The sequence below is a fragment of the Phascolarctos cinereus genome, unplaced genomic scaffold, assembly GCF_003287225.1.
Source record: "Phascolarctos cinereus isolate Bilbo 61053 unplaced genomic scaffold, phaCin_HiC Scaffold_4;HRSCAF=312, whole genome shotgun sequence".
Classification (NCBI taxonomy): Eukaryota; Metazoa; Chordata; class Mammalia; order Diprotodontia; family Phascolarctidae; genus Phascolarctos; species Phascolarctos cinereus.
This window is the reverse complement of record NW_027555847.1, coordinates 662952322-662966133: the sequence shown is the minus strand read 5'-3', so window position 1 is coordinate 662966133 and position 13812 is coordinate 662952322. Positions and strand designations below refer to the sequence as shown.

At 49.0% G+C, this 13812-nt stretch overlaps 1 long non-coding RNA gene across 1 annotated transcript; it reads right to left on the bottom strand.

Moving 5' to 3' along the window:
• Window positions 1-613: 613 nt before the first annotated feature.
• On the bottom strand, window positions 614-7715 carry LOC110197471 (uncharacterized). Its single transcript, XR_002321490.2, has 5 exons — window positions 7475-7715; window positions 4388-4594; window positions 3835-3925; window positions 3194-3306; window positions 614-1553 (listed from the first exon to the last, which is right to left on the bottom strand). It is a non-coding gene; the product is annotated as an uncharacterized LOC110197471 (long non-coding RNA).
• Window positions 7716-13812: the final 6097 nt, after the last annotated feature.

Here is a 13812-nt window from a genome sequence, read left to right as displayed (position 1 = left end):
GCTGCTTTGTTTTCAACTTTTAATTTTTTTAAAATTTGTATTTTGAATTAATTTTTTTATAAATTTTTTCCAGTGAGACTTGGAGATTTTGGAGATTGAAGAGTCAATGGGTTTGGAGTGGTAAAGGGCCCTTTTCCAAGGTCATCTAGCTAGATTTCTTCATTGGACGGATGAAACAACAGGCTCAGAGAAGAAAAGGGATTTTCCCAATGATGGATACAGCCAGCTATCCAGATTTCAAGCCCTGGTCGGCTGACCCCAGACTCATCCCACTCTTCACTATTCCTTACTATCTCCCCACAGTGTTGTCAGGGCTGGGCCCATTGGTGGGGGGGAGGGCAGGAGGTATAGGGTATGGGGTATGGGACACACCCCTAGATTGTGAGAGAAAGGTAGGGGCTGGGGGCCCAGGAAAGGGGATGGGGTAAGGCTTCTAACAGAGGAGTTGAGCTAGTGGGTGCTGTGGGCTAGGGACATGCTGGGGCCAGTGTACTGGGGGCCTGGGGCAGGTATAGGGAGACTCTTAATTAGTGAGGCAGCTGGTTGAAGGCCCTCCTGGGCCAAGGCTGTGCTGCAGCCCAGGGTCTGTGCCCACATCTGAGGGCCCCCACTGGCCCCCCCCCCCGGCCTGTGATGTAGACATTGCCCCTGGTGGAAACACCCTTGGGGGGGGCCCAGCTTTCCTCCTCCCCCACTGCTAACTGAGTGGTGATGGGTGAATAGGAGGGGGGCCATCCTGGCAAACTTCCCTGTTCTTTGTCCCTGTCAGCGCCAGGGGCCCAGGTTGGCAAATAGAAGAATCAGGAGGTATCCTCAGGGGCCCACCCCAAGGAGCGTAGGCGGGTGCTCCAACGGAGGTGGGGAGAGACATGGGGGCTTTGCAGGCAAGGAGATGGAGACTTGAGAAGGTCAGTCCAGGGTGAACTCAGGCTCTGATCATAGGAGCCCAGGATTTAGAGTAGGAAGAAAAATCTATAGATTATAGAGTTAAGGGGTCCATGAACTTGGATGGAAGGGGAAAATAAACCTTATTTTCCCTAATCGTTGGTTTTCTTTATAATCTTATGCATTTTGTTTTCTGTATTTGGACAAGTAATTTTATTTCCCTGGGTTTCCTCATCAGTAAATGCTCTACTGTTATGAACCCTGACACTTACTAGCGGTGACGTTGAATAGTCTCTGGGCCTGACCCTCTGAAAAAAGGCATCCAAATGTCCCTTCCAGCTCTGAGTCCTGCAGCATCCAGCGACGGGGATTTCTAACCCCCGGCCTGTCCTGTCACGCCACAGCTGGATGGCTCAGATCGTCAGAATGTTTTTGCTTCTTCTGAGCAGGTCAGAGGAGATCACACGACTGGCCAGCTGAGAGCCAGAAGGGAGCTTCGAAATAATCCGGCTCACATCCATAAGTTTATAGATGAAGCTGCAAGGGCCAAAGGACAGGAGGGGACTTCTCCAAGTGAATGTTGCCATTAATTGAGATGGAAATTGAATCCGGGTCTTCTGACTCCAAATCCACTGCAATCAAGCAATCACCAAGCATTTATGATGGATCTAGGGGAAGAAAGGAATAAGCACTTATTAAGCATCTACTGCATGCCAGGGGCTATGCTAAACATTTCACAAATATTCTATTTTATCCTTATGACTATCCTGGGAGGTAAGCGTTATTATTATTCCCATTTTACAGTTGAGAAAACTGAAGCACAGAGGTTTAAGTGACTTCCGGGGTCATCCAGCTAGTAAGTGCCTGAGGCTGGATTTGAATTCGGCTCTTTCTGACACCAGACCCAGCATTCTATCTATTGTCTCACTCAGCTGCCAGGCACTAAACTAGGCATCAAAGATGCAAAGACACAAATGAAAATTTCCCTGCCCTCATGAAGTTTAAGTCCCAGTTCAGGAGCCAATAAGGACCTGTATAAGTTAATGCATATGTATGCACATTCAGTATAGGTAAAAGGAGTACAAGGAAGTGTTGAGAGGGAAAGGGATGATGAAAGGCTTCCTGTAGAAGATGATTCTCAAGCTGGGTCTTGGAGGAAGCCAGGATTCCAAGAGGCAAAGGTGAGGAGGGAGTGCATTCCAGGGATGGGGCACAGCCAATGCCAAGGCACAGAAAGTGGACCGGGATGGCTGGATCACAGTATGCATGGGAGGAAGGCTGGAGTAGTAGGAAGGGGCCAGGTTGTGTAAGGTTTTAAATGCCAGACAGAGGAGTCTGTAAATTTGATCCTGCAGGTAATAAGGAGCCCCTGACGTTTATTGAGCACAGGAGTGACAGTCAGACCTGCACTTTAGGAAAACCATTTTGGATGTTAGATTGGAACTGAGAGTCTTAGACAGGGAGATTAAAAAGGAGGTTATTTCAGTGCTTCAGGTAAAAAGTAATGAGGGCCTGAACTAGGGTGGCTGATGTGTAAGTGGGGAGAAGGTTATTCCCCCTTTTTTTCTTAGAGGACCCATGACAATCACAGGGTGACGTCTTGGCTCTCACATGCATTGGGTTGAAGTGAGGCCGAGATGCAGTGTCATCAGCCTCACTCTCTCTTCCAGAGTCATTGCAGACCAAGGCAAGACAAAAGTCAGGACAACTGGTAGCGGCTCAAAATGCAGTGGGAGGACCGTGCTGTCTTCAATGTCTGACCAAACTCTAAGCGCTCCACAGCGCCTGCTTCAGCTGCCTTCGTGGCCGTTGGACCAAATTATTCTCATCTGTCCATTCTGCAGGGGAAAGGCTTCACACATTTGGGGTAGACACCCCCCCTAATTCACCGGTGGGTTTCCCTCAATCTGGTTTAGCCTATCTGCAGAGACAGTGTCACTGGACGCAGCTGCTATGCATGCTATGGCTTCTTGGAGCCACAGGTGAGCATTGGATGAAGGTGGACACCAAAGGTAAGGACTCAACAGACCTTCATCTCAGAGGTGTTAGTCCTCCCTAAACACTCCACACACCCCACGGGGAGGAGGCAGAAACTGGGAACTGACTCAGTGTGTTGAGCGAGTGAGAGTGAGAAGTCTAGGATGCCTGTGAAGCTGCAAACCTCAGCGACCGGGACAGTCATATCCTTGACAGGGATAAGAAGTCTGGAAGAAGGGACAGTTTGAAGGCGAAAGATAATGAGTTCTACATATGTTGAGTTTGAACTGCTGAGCCTATGGGATATGCAGTTTGAAATTCAAATAAGTACCTGATGAGTTTGGAAGAGAGACCACAGATGGTTGTATAGATCTAGGAAACATCTGCAGAGAAATGGTAATTAAACCCACAGGAGCTGGTCAGGTCATCTAATGAGGGATAGAGCTAGAAAAGAGAAGAGGGCCAAAATGAAACCTTGGGGCTCACCCGCAGTTAGTGAGCACAGCATAGATAATGAATTAGCGCAGGAGACTGGGAGGAAATAGGCATATAAGTAACAGGAGAACCAGGAGAGAGCAGTGTCTAGTAGGAGAGGTTGGCCACCATTGACACATTCCATATGGAGGTCAAGAAGAAGAAGGATGGAGAAGAATCCATTAGACATGGTAACTTTGGAGAGAATCGTTTTGTTTGAATAATGAGGTTAGAAGTCAGATAATAGAGGGTTTAGAAGAGAAAAAGAAGAGAGGAAGTGGAAGCATTGATTGTAGAGCTTAGCTGAGGAGGAAAGAAAACATATAGGGTGATGGCTAGTATGATCTAGTGAAGGTTTTTTTTAAAGATCAGGGAGACACGAGCATTTTTGTAGGCAGCAGGGAAAGAACCAGAGGATAGGGAGAGGTAAAGGTTAGAGTGAGAAGGATGGTAGCGGGGGCAACCCTGCAGGAGATAAATGGATGAAATCTAAGGTACCTGTAGAAGGGTTTGTCTTGGCCAAAAGAAGAGCACCTCCTCATCAGAAACTGGATTAAAGGAAGAAGTAGTGGGGGATGACATCAAGAAGCTGTAAGACAAGAAAAGGGGGAGAAAGGAGAGCTCTCTGAGAATGGCCTTGATTTTGACAGCAAAGGTAACCTCATCTAAGAGAATGAAAGGAGAGTATTGCTAACTAGATATGGAGATGATAGATGAGAATAATTTGGTCCAACTCTCCTTGCCAAAGGTCACACAGCTAGTGAGTGGCAAAGGTTTAAAACTGGGTCTTCTGACTCCTATCCAGATGGCACAGTGGGAGGGAGCACTGGGCTTGATGTCGGGAAGCCCTGAGTTCAAATCCTGCCTGAGACACTGTGTGATTCTTGGCAAGTTGTCTTCTCCTCATCTGGAGGATGGGACCTACCTCACAGGGCTGTGAGAATCAAATGAGATTGTACAGGATGTCTAGATTTGGGGGACACCCTGTATACATAAAACACTTTGCAAACCTTAAAAGCACTACATAAATGTTAGCTGTTGTTATTATTACCCACAGAAGCTCCAGTTACTTCATCAACATCGCCCAGTCTTGGGAAAGTTGCTCCCGGGCTCTAATCCTGCTTGACCCAACTCTTCATATGTGATCTGAACAAGGAGTTTACCGCAGGGGAAAGAGTTCTGGACTGGGAGTCAGGAGATGGGTGTTCTGTGCGATCTTGGGTCTGTCGCCATCCTTCTCTGGGCTTCATTTCCCTGTCTTAAAAATTAAAGAATTGGGCTAGGTAGTTTCTGGGATTCTTTTTACTTCTGACATTCAGCATTCTAAGGTTCCCCCCAGCTCTGATATTCCTAGAGTCACAGAGTTAGAGAGCTGGAAGGGACCGCAACAGCCATCTAGTCCAAGCCATAACGAAGGAATGAATCCACACTATAAGCCCACAACCATTCAGCCTCTGCTTGAAGACCTCCAAGGAGGGTGAACCCATTGTCTCTCAAGGCAAGCCAGGGCCCTTTTGAGGAACTCTGTTAGCAAGTCTCTCCTGACACCAAGCTTGGATTTACTTCTTTGCAAGTTCTTCCCTCCAGGGCCAAACAGAAAAATCCAATCCTTCTTCCACCTTTCAGCCTTTTAGATACTTGAAGACAACTATTAAGTACCCTCACCTCTACCCTGGTCTTCTTTTCTCCCAGAAAAGTTCTCAATTCCTTCAACTAGTCCTTAGGTATTGAACATAAGACCTTTCCTCATCTTGGATGCTATGCCCTGGACACTCCCCAACTTAACCATATCCTTCTTAAACCATGAAGCCCAGAGTAGATATCGTACTCCAGCTGAGGTTTGATGAGGGTAGAGTACAATAGGAAATAGGAATTCCTGGGAGCTATACCTTGGGCAAACAGTCGGGATGTAGGTGAGCTTTGAGGATGCGTCAATCAAACATCTCCAGCCACCCCAAACTGAGTCTTATCTTTGGATTCCATGGAGAAAGGGTCCATGCTGGGGACCTGTACTATGTGGTAGAGGTTGGGAGCAGAGAGGTGAATAATACCCATAGGACATCGGATGTGAGTGTGATTTAGGGAAGCATATATAAATGGGGAGAAAAAGGACTCAATTTGAAGTCAGAGGACCTGGGTTAAGAACCCAGTTCTGATCCTTACCACCTATGTGATCTGGGGCAGGCCACTTTCCCTTCCTGGACCTGAGTTTCCTCATTGGCAAAATGAGAGCCTTTCTTCTTTATGTTTTTGTTGTGAATCTTAGAGACCATCTAGTGTAGGGGTGCTTAACCTGGGGCCCATGAACTTTTAAAAACATGTACATATATTACATAATTGCACTTCTGTATAATTTATTCCTTTTGTAATCCTATGTATTTTAGTCTATGCATTTATAAACATTCTGAGAAGGGATTCATAGGTTTCACTGGATTGTCAAGTCCTTGACCGCACAAAAAGTTAAGAACTCTTGATGGTGAAAAACCCTCACTTTGCAGATGAGAAGTCAATAAGAATTTGTTAGGCACTTAGTACCTGCCAGGCACTGTGCAAAGCACTAGGTGAACAAAGAAAAGGGAAGAAAACCAGTCCCTGGCCTCAGGAGGTCTACATTCTAATGGGGAAGAAAACATATCTTCTAGTCAATAACTACTCAGATACAAAATGTAAGCAAAGGGAATGGAAATTATATACAAATATATACAAAGTAGAGCAGAAGGCTCTAACAACTGTGGAGAAGGGAGAGGCCTCCTGGAGTGGGTGATATTTGAGCAGAGCCTTGAATGGAGTCAGGTAAACTGGTGAAGGAAAAGCAAAATTTTTGAGAGAGGAAGACATTGGCCCAAGGTAGTAGAGGAAATCATTGGAAGAGCTGGGACCAGGACCCAGGTGTCTAGACTTGGCAATTATTGACCCACGTCTGGGCCTTCTCACTTTTTTTTTCCTTTTGTGAAGGCAATCAAGGGTTAGGTGACTTGCCCAGGATCACACAGCTAGTAAGTATCTGAGGCCAGATTTGCACTCCATGCACTGTACCACCTAGCTGCCCCCTGGTCACTTTTTAAGAAAGAAGACAGTTGATAATGACTTACTAGGAAAGGGAGGAGAGATGATAGGCAGGAGAAGAGGGTCTGAGCCCTAGGGGTGGGGCAGGAGGGAAGGCAGGGAGCCAGCTATGACTCCACAGCCCCAACAACTTTGGTAGAGAGTCATTATGTTTGCCTCTGACAAGGGCTCCCTGGCTGGGAATCAGGGATGAAGGGTGGGGCAGAAAGGGAGGGGCTGTGAGACACCCCCTTAGAGACTTCTCTTACCACTCCTGGCTAGTCAAGCCCTTTTGGGAGGCTGGCCCATCCCCGCCACTGCCCCCAGATGGGTGCAGTTCATATGGCTTAAATTTCAGCCCCTTCCTCGGCAAAAAGGGCAGGGGAGGCCCAGGCACGACACGCTCAGTTTTCGATTTTCTAGAGACAAAAGAGCCACAGGGCCCAGCCTGGCCTCTTCCTCCTCTCCTTTGGGGCCAGGGGTGTGGGCACTCTAGAGACAAGGATGCACCCCCCCTCCCCGCCCCTGGGGACATTTGGCTGATCCTTGGCCCAGCTGCAGCTGCCCTCTGAGGAATGTACCACACACCACACCACTTGATGCAGAATAAAACCAGAAAAATGTTTTAGGGGGGTCGGGATATGTTTTTCCTTTCCCCTCCTTTTTCTCTAGGCCTTCAAATGTCAAAACCATTTTCTAAAGAAAATGACAGCTTTATGAACTCAAATAGGGAGAGACTAAGATGCTATGTCCCGAGGCTGGCACAGGGGATCTGAAGGCTCGCAGATAGGAAACAAATACACTGTCCTTTGGAACCCCGATTTCCATTCCCCCCAAAGAATTTCTAGAAGGTCTATGTCAATACTACCCCTCTCTGCCCCTTCCCTGGCCTAGCCCTCACCCTCTCTCGTACCTGCCCAGGATCATAGTACTTCCTACCCACAAAGAGGAGGGAAGAGGGGAGAGGCTCATATATCCACAGACCCCACAGACTTATAAACTCACACTAGAAATCCATGACCCCCAGGAGGGAGAGTGGTATGGAGGAAAGAGTAGTAGATAAAGAGTCAGAGGTCTTGGATTCAGATCCTACCTATGATGCTCACTGTTTGACCTTGGGCAAATTATAAATGAGGGAATTGAGCATGGGAGACCCCTTCCAGCTCTTGAGGTATGATTCCCTATGAGCTCTGACAAAGCCCTCTGGCCAGAAGAATAGAGAAGGGCTCCAGGGTTGCTTGGAAACTCATAATTGCTACTGGCTTTGTGACACAGAAATTGAAGTCAGAACTTTGAGTGTTCTCTGGATCCAAGACTTCAGGCAGTCCTTACCACTTCAGGTACTTTCACCCCAGCCCAGCACAGACTTCCCTAGGGATATGTGCAATACATGCAAAGATGCAGGGAAAGGCACCTAGAGATTCCCAGAAGATGCCAGAAGGGGCACCTTCCCCACCCCACCCCCAACTTCATTCCTCAGAATTCCAGTGCTCTGCTGTGGACCTGTATATCTTGCTATACAATATATAGCTCTTGTCTATATCATCAGCTCTCCAGCCATAGCATAGGGGCTAGTTTGGAAGTACCACCAACCCAGGCATTCTGGATCTCCATGATTTTTATCTGCTGTTCCTAGGCAACCAAAGAACGGGAGAAGCCCACCCTGGGTGTTCTTGTTAAGGCTGGTAGAAAACAGCTACTCCCTTCCTGGCCCCAGAGCTCAAGTATCCTAGTGCCCTGATGCTCTGGGTGTGCTAACAGTATTCCCCTACCCCAAAGGCCTGACTTCTTCTATTTCCTCCCTCAAGGAGAGCTCATGTCCTTTAGTATGTGGTGGGGGTGGTGAATGAGGATAGACGAGTCAGTACTTTCTCCTGCGTCTCTGCATTTGTACAGACCTTCAGCATCTGACTCATAGGATTATGGATTTATCATTTTGAGGGAATTTAGGGATCGTTCAGGTCAACTCCCCTGACTCTTTCCTTTTACAGATGGTGAAACTGAGGCCTTTGGAAGTGAAATGATTTCCCCAAAATCATACAGGTAATAAGTGGCAAAGTCAAAATTTGAACCCAGGTCCTCTGACCCCCAGATCCAATATTCTTTCTACTGACCTATGCTCCCTCAGTGCATCCCTGTCCTACACCCTCCAAACCTGCTTTCTGCTCTTCTTTCCTGCTCTTTTCTAAGAGGGACACATCTGGTCCAGTCCTATTCCAAGGGGTGAGCCCAGCTCAGTGCTTTGAGATCTCTTCTTGCTGAATTTGAATTGAAGCAAGTGACTCCTCAGTGAAAAAATTTGGCCCTGCAGGAATTAATAAACAGGGCTCTTGTGTCATGGTTCAGCCAGGCCTGGTATAAGAGGAGGGAGAAGGGAGGGGAAAGGAACCAGGCTTTTGAACTGCACAAGAGATGGGGCTGTTTAGAACAAAAGAGGGAGGCCAGGGGCCGGGGCCAGGGGAAAAGGGGAATGTCATTAGGGCTAAAATTAGCTACTCCCAGGGCCCACTTCCCGTCCTATCCCTTCTGTGATTTACATAGCCAATAGTATGGAGCACTGGTCTCGCCTCCTGTGTCTAAGTCAGACAGAGCAGGAGACAGTGGCTAGACAAGGCTGGGACCTTCTTGACCTACTGCTAGGAGAAAATCCCAGTTCTGTTTAATGCTGCCAATGGCATACTGGCCAGGGGTGTGACTGGGGCCTAGGTCAGTGGAAGTATCAGGGAAGCAATGCTGAGGAGATATCTCACGCTTATCCTCATAAATCTCCATCCCTATCCTCATCCTGTTCCCATTCCTGTTCTTATGTTCATCTCCATGCCCATCCAATTCCCATCCCCATCTCCAACCCCATTCCTATCCCTGACCCCATCCCCATCCCCATCTCCATTCCCATCCCTTACTCCATCATCTATTTCTCCATCCCCATTCCAATCTCTAGCCCCATCTCTCCCCATCCCAACCTCCATTCCCATCTCTCACTCTATCATCCCCATTCCCATTTCCATCAGGCACTCCATCCCACCCCTGTCCACATCTCCATTCCCATTCCCATTCTTAATCCTATCTCTGTTCCCATCTCCTTTCCCATCCTTCACTCCATCCCTGGCCATATCCCCACCATCATAATTCTCAAACATATTCCCAGGTCCTGAGCTTCTGGGCCTCCACAATGATGGCCCTCCTCCTGTAACACCACCAGCCCCTTCAGAGCCACCAAAGCCAGACCAAGGCTGTTTATTATATTGCCTTTTCTTGTCAGCTCTTGAGGAAACCCTACTGCTCTTCTGACCTGCTCTGGACACACACAGACACCCACACAGAGTCACAGGTACACATAAAGAAACACACATGGGGCAGCTAGGTGGCGCAGTGGATAGAGCACTGGCCCTGGAGTCAGGAGGACCTGAGTTCAAATCCGGCCTCAGACACATAACACTTACTAGCTGTGTGACCCTGGGCAAGTCACTTAATCCCATTGCCTAGCCAAAAAAAGGAAAAAAGAAAAGAAAAAAAAGAAAAAGAAACACACACATATTGATACCCATACACATGGACACCCACACAGAAGATGAACACAAACACACACCGGCATGCTACACTTGTGCACACACATGCATGCAAAACCCACACACTCAAGCGCTGACATATATATACAGTTTCCTGGATTCCCCAAGGAGAAAGTTAGAACAGAGAAGAGATGGAGTCTGGCAGACCTGGCATCTCTGGGGCTGATGCTCACTTCTCTGTAGCCTGCAAAATGTGCTCAAATGGTCTTAAGGTCTCTGGCAGCTTCCTTGGTGACACTTCATTATGAAGGCCATCACCTCCCCCAATTTTCCCATTCTGTAGGTGGGACACACATGTAGGGCTTGGGTAGATGAGCTGCGTTCCCTAAGACAGATCCCTCTCTGCTCTGTGGTTGGGAGCTGAGAGGCCTGAAGTGGGGAGTGGGAGAGGGGACAATGAATGAAGGTCTGAGGATGAATGAAGCAAAGGCCAAGATGGGGGCGGGGCAGGGCCAGAGTGGTGCAGCTGACTCTAAGTGAAGCAAAGGTTGGGGCTAGGGGCCAAGGTAGAGGTTGAGGGGCTAGGGTTGGCAGACTCTTGTGAGGATAGGAGCTAGAGGGATGGGCTGCAGCCATGGGGAAATTGAATAAAGAGGAAATAAAATGTTCAATTGGAGAAAGAAGCTGATTTATAGCCCCTGTGGGAGCTTAATGAGTTTCCCAGGAGCAATGAGCTAAGGCCAAACTGATGGGGGGAGAAAGAGGAGGGAGGGGGCCTGGAGGCTAAAGTGTGGGATAGAGAAGACAAGTGGGGGTGCAAGAAACTGACATGGGCCAGGGAGGAGGGGGCCCCAATAACAGCTCCCAACGTCCCTCTGTGGGTGTCCCCCTGCCCTCCGACAGTCACACACACACACTCTCTCTCTCTCTCTCTCTCACACACACACACACACACACTCACACTCACACACACTCTGTCACACACACACACTCACACTCACACATACACATTCACACACACGCACGCACGCACGCACGCACACACGCACGCATGCACGCTCCTCTCTGCCCCAGAAGCCCTCTGCCTCCATTCTTTAAGCCAGCATAGTGGGGTAGGGTGAGGAGGGCTATGTTTAACAGGAAGGCAGGGGCTTTTTTCAGTCTCTTACCCCCAGAGCTACAGACTGATCCTGTGCCCAAGAGCCCCCCTTGGAGCCCCTGGCAAAGGGGCCAACTCTAGTTCCTCTCGGCTCCAGATGGACTGTCCTCACCAAGGCCCCCTTCCCAAATCCTGCTGCCTTTCAGGGCCCTACTTCCCCCATACTCCCAGCCCGCAGGAAGCCTTTCCAGCCTCCCTGGCTCCCGTGCTCAGGATGCCTTGACACCCTGTCTCCACTCCTCAGGTGTCATTCCTGCACTTACCACTAGCACAATGGTGTGTCTTTATTTTATCCTGTCTTTTGACATTATAGAATAGTTTCTTGTCTCCCTAACCTAATGGAAATTCCTCAAGGGCAGAACGGCTCAATCTCCTCTTGTTTGCCCTGCAGCCTGGCTGAAACCAAAGCTAGACACACAAGCAGTGTCAAATAAACATGAATGGAATGGAATGGAGCAGAAGGGAACAGAAAACAGCTGTGGGACCTTGGATCAATAACTTCCTCTCTTCGAGCCTCAGTTTCCTCCTCTATAAAATGAGGGAGCTGAATCAGATGCTCTTTAAGGACTCCTCCACTTTTGACTTTCCATGTTCTAAGGGCCCTCCCAGCTCTGACATTCCGTGTTCTAAGGGCCCTTCTATTTCTGACATTCCATGTGCTAAGGCCCCTCTCAGCTCTGACATCCTATATTCTAAGGGACCTCCTATTTCTGACACTGTATTCCAAGGGCCCTCCCAGCTCTGACATTCCGTGTTCTAAGGCCCCTTCCCAGGGACATTATCCTCCTACATTCTCTCATATGCACTTAATCGTGCTCTTTGTCCCTGCTACCTCCTCATCCCAGAATTTCCCCACAGAGATCATGCTGAGTCACCTCTTTCCATGGCCAAGACTGGCCAAGATCAAGTAAGAGATTGGGGAAGGGTTTCTCTCAGCTGTGTCTGCTACACACCCTATCAGTCCTAGAGATATGGGCTGCGGGAAACAGCTGGAGCATTTGGGTCCTGGAGCATCTGCTTCAGAGTGGAAGTAGGTCCCTCTACCCTGGCGGGTGAGGGGGCAATGTGGAGCACACCCTGTTCTCCTAGCCTCAGGCTTAGGGTCAGAAGGCCAGGACATCTCTTCCTCTCCAGGTATTCTAGGACCCAGTATCTAGGACACTCCAGTCTTATGGGCAGGTGGGAGGGCTGGGCTAGGCAGAGTCCAAAGTCCATCCAGAGCTTCCTGGCTCAAGCCTGGCCTTAGCTCAGCTCCAGCCTGGGTATCGTATTTCTTCCTCAATGAGAAAAAGCAAGATTTCCCTCCCAGGCCTGGGACCGGCAGTGGTGGTAGCTGCCACATCTGGTAGTGTCTACCCTTTGCTCCTGAAGTGTGATCTGCCTCTGTCCAGCAGCTCCCAGGGCCCTGGACAGTGAATGGGGTGGGTAGCTAGGGAATGACACCTGGCTTTGGGGGAGGGGTGACCCTGAGTAGGAGAGGCAGGCATTAATTATGGAGAGAGGGATAAGGGGAGTCAGCCACCAATATCCAGCTGGCCACACTGGGAGGTCATCAGGTAGAGAATCTGGTCAAAGCCTGAGTGAGGAGGAGAGGCCTTGGGAGGTCCTTGGCCTTCAATACTAGCCAATCAGATTGCTCCCAGGACTCTGGCCCTACACATCTGCCCGGAAGAGGACAGAGGGGTTTGAGTGACCAACAGGGCCACAGTGTGACAGACTCACCGGATGTTAGAGCTTGGAACGCAGAATGTCAGAATTGGGAGGATCTTTAAGATACAGAATATCAGAAAGGGTAAGGGCCTTAGAGAGAAGGGTCAAATACAGAAAGGACAGAGGATGTCGGAGCTGGGAGGGCTCTTAGGACACAGAATGTGAAATGTCAGAGCTCCGGCTCTTAAAACACGGCACATGAGAATGCAGAGGGATCTTAGAACATAGGATGTAGAAACTCAGAACTAGACTGGCCCTAAGAAACCAAGGAACACAATCCCTTATTCAGAAAACTAAAGTCCAGAGGAGGAAAGTGACAGTTTCAAAGTCACACAGTGAATCGATAACAGGGAAAGGAGGCTCAGAGCTCCCAAGTGGACAGTTCCCAGAAGGGCTTCATTGGATGTACCAAATCTTCCCTGCCCTGACCTCAGCTGGAAGATTCTAATTCAAGGCCTGAAGGCCTTTCCAATGGGGCCACTTCCTGCCTAACTCCACAGATGAACTACCACAACCCCCTCCCCCTATACTACCCCCATCTCTCTTTGGCTTCATTCCCTTTCCTTCATGGTTTATCATGGATTCAGGGCAAATGACCATTCCCATTGGACCAATAGACTCAACTTTTCCCCTCCTCCTTCCCTTTCCTCCTTGCCCAAGGGTTCTGTCAGCCAGAAGGGGAAGAAGGTTGAGTAATGGTGGGGGCCTTGGAGCAAGAGACACAAGCCTAGGGTCGATAGAAGCCAGGGCTGGGTGAGAATGGAACTCAGACCAACTGGGAAATGGGTCCCTGGGGTAGGGGCTGTGCATCCCATAGGGCTGGGGTGGTTCCAGGGTCTGCTCATGCTCCAATCATCTGCTGAGGCTGAGAACTCAGAGCAGATACAGACCACACAGCACCGTGAAGGGGTCCACTGGGAAAGAAGACTTGGCTAACAGATGCAAAGTCAATAAAATGAGAGCAGCCCCTCTGGAACAGGGCACTGGAAGAACACCAAACCCTCACCACAGTGCTAAGCTGAAGGGGAGGAGGAGCGGGACAGACAGTGTGGT